Here is a 7,682-nt window from a genome sequence, read left to right as displayed (position 1 = left end):
CTCTCGATCACTCTCGAACTTTCGTTGATTTCAAAATTTTAGTGTTTCGTTCTTTGTTTATTTTTTGAACAATGAAAGGATTGATCTTTTGGTTTTAACACGTTTGATTATAATTTTCTGTGCAGGAAGATGACAGGCTTAGAGTATGTGAGCAGTGATGCTACTGAGATTGCCCCGACAAGGTTATATCGTGGACGGTACGGTATACCACGCTCCACAGTTTTGTAGTATCTTTGCAGCTCGAGGTGTATGTTTCTTCATTCTTTCTTTTTTTTTTGGACAACGTTTCTTCATTCTTTCTATTTACGTTTATGTGCTGCTTAGAGGGCAAAGACTAAGCAAAGATGTAACGACACAATTTTTTCAAACCAAGAATTGGTTTATTTATTTATTTCTTGGACCAAATATTTATTTAAACCGGTGGTGAGTTGTTTCAATTAATTAATTGAGTGATCATATACCTAAGTATATAAGTGTACTTAGCATCCTCTTCTCCTCTCCATTTAGCTGTCGTCAGTGTCAACTTAGACAGATAGAGGTCAGCCATGTTTCTCCTCCCTCCTTGTTGATATCTCTCCCCCATGTCATCTCTGTATTGTATTAGCGTGGAGATTCATTGTCATCACCAGCCACCTCTCCTCATCTCACCGGAGCTAATCGCATCTCCTTTATGGTAGCCGTGCAACAGATCCGAGACTTAGACTTAGATGTGGAGAAGAGCGCACGCACACGGAGCCACCACGACACGTCCGGTGCTGATCACCACCGTCCATCACCATAGAGCCACCGCCAGGATGTCACTTTATCTGCTTGTCACACCGGAGCCACCATGTATGGATTGAGACATAGACTTGTCGTTAAGGATCAACCACCATTGTATTATGGATGTCATTCTTATTATCCGAGAAGCGTAAACGTGGGGAGAATGACGGAGCCACCGTCTCATTACCGCTGACCACCGATCCACACTATCTTGTGTTGTTAGTCACCATAGATGGAGCCCACGTTTCCAAAGTGTGAGATCCACTAACGTAATTCCAAGCCGTAATAGCTAAGTGACCTTTTCTCTATTCCTTGTATCGCAAGATACCTTTGTAGAATGAAACCTAATCATAAATTGTGCATGGTGTAATCTTATGATTTAGGTGATACTTAATCAACAAGTAATTCATGACAAATTTCGGTCACGGTTTGTTAGGCGAGGATATTCGTTTTCCAATTCATTTCTGATCTCTGTTAAGGTGAGGGTCTGTTCCGTAAATTCCGTACCACTATAGAATTCTTCCTATCATAGTTTAGATTTCGAAACATGAATTGATTATGTTTGAGCAAGCGACGCAGATATGGTGTGCGGGGGCCAGAGACGTTTAAGCTAGTGACGCAGATTTTGTGTGGGCGGGGTGCAGAGACGTTTGCATATCTACGCATGTCAATTGGTGACAGCTTGTCCTGTGGAAGAGTTGTTAAAGGGTGAGGTCATGGGTTTGAACCTCACCAACAACCTAATTATGGTGTTAGTGAAAACTCATAATGGAGGGTTTGGGGTCGGTGCCTTACAGGGTTGTGAAATCTGGGATCCGCAGGACGGGTTGTCACAAAAGTTTTTTTCTAATTTTTTGTTGCTGCTAAAGTGTTTTTTGTTTTCTTCTCTTTTTCCTTAAAGTCGGGCTTTTTATAATATTTAGAAAGTTTTCTCTGTAACTGCCTTAAAGTTCGAGACTATTAGGCAGGGTAAGATTTTATTTTCTTCAATAAGTTGGTTCTGTCTCAGTTTCATGTGATGTAAATCTTTTCTGCTACTAAGAGTTAGTTTCAAAGTTTGTTGCAAGCTCAACTAGCTATGTCCATAAGACTGGACTGAGAAGTATATGTTTTTTTGTATGAACTGCATGTAGATGCAAATGTAAAATACTTTTCAATTAACTTAGGAAGCTCACGATGACCCGATAAAGCTTGCTTTGAGGTCTTTAAGGCTAAATAAGTTTGATAACCTAACAGTTGTTGTTTTAACTTGTCGGCTGATTACATAGCGATGGTCGCTCCTCTGGTGGAGGATCAACGGTATTGTAGTCGACGGCATAATCAAGATCATGAAAGCAAACAAGATATGTACGTACATATGCAATTTGTACGCTTGGTCGGTCGCTATTTTGTCCACTTTTTTAAACAAACAAATATTTTCGTAATATGAACATTAAAATATACAATATTAAAAACTTAAGGTGAACTAGATATTGACCCGTGCGACTGCACGGGTATTAATTTTTTCTTGTTTTAGTTTTTATTTATTTATACTAAATGATGTATTTGTAATACTTGATAGTTTTACATTAACTATGTTAGGGATGTGTATTTGGATACCCACTAATTCAGTTAAAATCTATTTGGGTTTGAGATTCCCGAGTTTAAAGATTTCAGCAACATTCAAATACTTATAAATTTTGGTTTCGGTTTGATTCGGGTATTTGCGAGTTCGGTTCGGACAGGGATAACACGTTTGAATTATTTTAAAATTTTCAAAATTTATTTATACTTTAAGTTTCTCAAAACATATAAATTTGAGTAATGTAAGCCAAAATACCTAAATTAAAAATTAAAAAATAGGTTGAACTTCAATATTTGGATGAAGAATAAATATATATTTTAAATATTTTTGGTGTTTGATTATTGTTTATCTACTTTATATATTTATTTTTGACTATTTTTTATATTTTCAAATAGTTTAGACAACTTTAAGTTGACAAAAAAGACAACTTTAAAATATCATTAATTGTTGATGAATAAAAAACAAAATACATTAATCTAACTAAAAGACAAACATTAAAATAGGAAAGAAAAAAAAACACATTAATCTAACTAAAAAAGACAAGCATTAAAATAGGAAAGAAAAAGAAACACATTAATATAACTGAAAAAGATAAGCATTAAAATAGGAAATTCAATTTAATTCTCAGTGGCATACAATTGTAAATAACACTGAAAACTAAGAAGTATTCTATATGTGTACTTCTGTTTTAATAAGATAGATTAGAAACCAACACTCGTCCAACATGAAAATAGTATTACATATTTGTTCACTTTTCAGAATATCATAACTACGGTACAAATTTTAAAAATCAGTATTTGATAGATTAATAAATTTTATTGATTTCAAGTTGTGTCAATTCAAATATGACATAAATCGATAAAATAATAAGATAATATCTTACTAAAGATCTCAACAAATATATAGTCCCACTAGAATCATAATTTAATAATTTATATATAAAGTTTCTATAAGTATAGATAATATATTCTATTTTTTGGTTTAGATTTACAATGGATTTAATTATTTAATTATTATTTTTTAATATCTAAAAAATTATCTCTAAAATACATTTAAATTATCGGGTAAAGCCAATGATTAGAGGAATCGGGGCGCAACGCCCTCGACCTATTCTCAAACTTTAAATAGGTAGGACGGGTGGCTGCTTTGTTGAGCCATCCCACGGAATCGAAGAGCTCCAAGTGGGCCATTTTTGGTAAGAAGAACTGGCGATGCGGGATGAACCGGAAGCCGGGTTACGGTGCCCAACTGCGCGCTAACCTAGAACCCACAAAGGGTGTTGGTCGATTAAGACAGCAGGACGGTGGTCATGGAAGTCGAAATCCGCTAAGGAGTGTGTAACAACTCACCTGCCGAATCAACTAGCCCCGAAAATGGATGGCGCTGAAGAGCGCGACCTATAACCCGGCCGTCGGGGCAAGAGCCAGGCCTCGATGAGTAGGAGGGCGCGGCGGTCGCTGCAAAACCTAGGGCGCTAGCCTGGGCAGAGCGGCCGTCGGTGCAGATCTGGTGGTAGTAGCAAATATTCAAATGAGACTTTGAAGGCCGAAGAGGGGAAAGGTTCCATGTGAACGGCACTTGCACATGGGTTAGTCGATCCTAAGAGTCGGGGAAACCCGTTTGATAGCGCTTATGCGCGAACTTGGAAAGGGGATCCGGTTAAAATTCCGGAACCGGGACGTGGCGGTTGACGGCAACGTTAGGGAGTCCGGAGACGTCGGCGGGAATTCCGAAAAGAGTTATATTTTCTGTTTAACAGCCTGCCCACTGTTGTGGGCAAGAACCCAAACTGGCCGGATGGTTATTTTAGAGAGAGAGATTGGCGACTGGATGGAGAGAGTATTGGTGCTTGATTTGTACCTGAAATAAGGAGAGATTTTTATGAGTTTTCTTATGAGTTAAAAATGAAGAACAGAAAGAAAACTAATAAGAAAAATAAGAACAGAAGCAAATATGATTTTTATGGGATTTTCAGATGCAGAATAAAATATGATGCAAACAGAAAACAAAATGAAATAAAAATCAAAAACAAGGATAGAGAGATGGAGGATGGATTCAAGTTGTTGGACTGAAGTCTCTCTCAACAAGAACAGTGGATGGAGATGGATAGATGTGGGATTTGCTTGCTGGACTGAAGTCTCTCTCAAGACAAATCAATGGATGAGGATGGAGTGTAAATCGCCACAAGCTTTGATGGAAGAAAAGCTTGATAAGATCTTGAAATGCTCTCTGGCTGCTTCTCACAAACTAGAAAGACTTAAGGGTTTTTGTTTTGCTTCAGCAAATAAAATTTCATGAAAGACTAAGTGCCAAAATCGGCCACCAACAAGAGTTATATAGGGAACTCCCTAATGGACTCAAAAACATAAAAGGCTTAAGCAAGAAATAAAAATAAAACAAGGCCAACAATTGCCCAAGTCTTTGAACCGAAAATAAATTAAAATAGAAGGTAAACCGGCTCGGTAGAGATTGCCTTGACCAGAGCTAATAACATGCTTGCATGCTGCCTCATTAAAACCTTACCAAGAAAAACCCAATTGGGACAAAAACTTGGTGAGGAAAAAGAGTACAGCACATGTTACTCACTCTGATGGTTGGCTGATTCTCTTAACCGGAAATAGGCTGGTTGGATGGATTGAGAGTTGATTCTGAACCGAGATTGAATGTGGAGAGGATGAGGCCGGTTCGGTTATGGACGATGGAAGAGAACTGAATTGGACCGGGCTGATCTTGAACTTCTATGGAGCCGGTTGGGTCTTCAATCTTCAAACCAGACATCTCTTGAATCAATAGCTGTTTGAGACCTTGATCAATCAGTTCTTGAACCGCCTTGGTGAAACCATTCCTTAACCTTGCTGAACCTGATCTTGTAGTCGGACCCTTATGCACTTGGGGAACCTCAGCTTGAGTGACCACAACATCCCCTCCCCCTTGAGTAGGTTCTGTCCTCAGAACTTCTTCTTCATCTGCAAGATAAGGGGCTAAATCAGCAACATTGAACGTTGGGGAAACCTTGAACTCACCTGGAAGCTCTAGCTTGTAAGCATTGTCGTTGATCTTCTCCAACACTCGGAAAGGACCATCTCCCCTAGGCGCCAGCTTGGACTTCCTTTCTGCAGGGAACCGTTCTGGTCGCATGTGAAGCCATACCCAGTCACCCGGCTTGAAAAGAACCTCCTTGCGATTTTTGTTGAGCTTGACCCGGTTCCTCTCAGCCTTAGTCTCAAGTGTCTTCTGAACCTGCTGGTGCATGCTCTTGACGAATTCAGCCCTGTCCACACCACTTTGACTAACTTGCATGTCCGGTGGCAATGGCTTGAAGTCCAACGGAATCTCTGGGTTAAAGCCATAGACAACCTCAAAAGGGGATTGGTTAGTAATAGAATGCTTGGCATGGTTATAAGCAAATTCAATAAAAGGCAAGCAACTTAACCAATTCCTCAAATTCTTACCCACCGTAGCTCTCAACAGTTGAGAGAGAGTACGGTTTACTACCTCGGTTTGACCATCTGTTTGTGGGTGGCAAGTGGTGGAGAAAAGAAGTTTAGTACCAAGTTTCTTCCACAGTGTCCGCCAGAAATGGCTAAGGAACTTGGTGTCACGGTCGGACACAATGGTTCTGGGCACTCCATGTAAGCGTACCACTTCCTTGAAGAACAAGTTGGCGGTTTGGCTGGCATCATTGGACTTGTCACAAGGTATGAAGTGTGCCATCTTGGAGAACCTGTCTACAACAACAAAAATGGAATCTTTGTTTTCTATCTTGGGCAAGCCCAGAACAAAGTCCATAGAGATGTCCACCCATGGTGCGTTAGGAATAGGTAAAGGCATATGTAAACCATAGGGATGAGATCGAGACTTAGTCTTTATGCAGACAGTGCATTTGGCGCAAAGGTTCTCGACATAGCGTCTCATTCTCGGCCAGTAGAAGTGTTCAGTGAGAACATCTAAGGTCTTGGTCCGGCCAAAGTGACCCATCATGCCGCCACTATGTGCTTCCCGGGTTAGTAAATCTCGCATGGTTCCTTGAGGAATGCAAAGCCTCTTTTCCTTGAATAGGAACCCATCATGCTGGTAGAATGGACCTACAACTCCTCGGGTGGTACTAGCATAGAGTTCTGAAAAATCAGGGTCAGTAGCATAAGCAAGTTTAATATGTTCAAAACCCAAAATCTTAGCCTCCATGGTAGTGATGAGAGTGTGGCGCCTGGAGAGGGCGTCGGCCACTACGTTGTCCTTTCCCTTCTTGTACTTGATGACATAGGGAAATGTCTCCACGAATTCTAACCACCTAGCATGCCTCTTCTTGAGTGTGGTTTGGCCTCTCAAGTGTTTAAGGGTCTCATGATCTGTATGAATAACAAACTCCTTAGACAAAAGATAATGTTGCCAAGTTTCGAGAGACCTCACGAGAGCATAGAGCTCTTTGTCATAGGTAGGATAGTTGAGGGCAGCTCCACTCAATTTCTCACTGAAGAAAGCCACAGGTCGGCCACCTTGAGTAAGCACAGCTCCTATGCCCGTACCTGAAGCATCACACTCAATCTCAAAAGTTTTATCGAAGTTAGGCAGAGTAAGGACTGGTGCATGAGTCAAACTATATTTAAGTTGATTAAAAGACTCTTCTTGGGCAGGTCCCCAAGTAAAGGATACATTCTTCTTGATCACAGATGTCATGGGAGCAGCAATGGTACTGAAATCCTTGACAAACCGTCGATAAAAACTGGCCAGACCATGGAAACTGCGGACATGTCCAATCGTGGTCGGGGTGGGCCAATCTTGTATCGCCTTGATCTTCTCCTCATCTACCTTCAGTCCCTGTGAACTCACAACAAAGCCTAAGAACACTAACTGGTCAGTGCAAAATACACACTTCTTGAGATTGGCATAAAGCCCTTCTTGCCTCAAAGCCTTTAGCACCTGTTCTAAATGGTCAAAATGGTCAAGATGGTCCGATAAGCACTGACTGTAAATCAAGATATCATCAAAGTAAACAACCACAAACTTACTGATGAAAGGCCTTAGAACCTCGTTCATGAGCCTCATGAAAGTGCTAGGGGCGTTGGTAAGGCCAAATGGCATCACAAGCCACTCATACAAACCTTGTTTCGTTTTGAAGGCGGTTTTCCACTCATCACCTTCCTTCATTCGAACTTGGTGGTATCCACTCCTAAGGTCAATCTTAGAAAACACAGTAGAACCACTTAGTTCATCCAACATATCATCAAGTCTAGGAATAGGGTACCGATATTTGATGGTTATGTTGTTGATGGCTCGGCAGTCCACACACATGCGCCATGTGCCATCTTTCTTAGGCACTAGCAGTACCGGAACTGAGCACGGGCTGAGACTCTCA

General features: G+C 40.5%; 1 long non-coding RNA gene across 1 annotated transcript; it reads left to right on the top strand.

Moving 5' to 3' along the window:
- Positions 1 to 517: 517 nt before the first annotated feature.
- Positions 518 to 1,770, top strand: LOC130501753 (uncharacterized). The gene is made up of 2 exons (XR_008939868.1): positions 518 to 1,241; positions 1,342 to 1,770. It is a non-coding gene; the product is annotated as an uncharacterized LOC130501753 (long non-coding RNA).
- Positions 1,771 to 7,682: the final 5,912 nt, after the last annotated feature.

Source organism: Raphanus sativus, unplaced genomic scaffold, assembly GCF_000801105.2.
Source record: "Raphanus sativus cultivar WK10039 unplaced genomic scaffold, ASM80110v3 Scaffold0276, whole genome shotgun sequence".
NCBI classification, from domain to species: Eukaryota; Viridiplantae; Streptophyta; class Magnoliopsida; order Brassicales; family Brassicaceae; genus Raphanus; species Raphanus sativus.
Note: the sequence above shows the minus strand (reverse complement) of the source record. Positions and strands in the feature narration are given on the sequence as shown.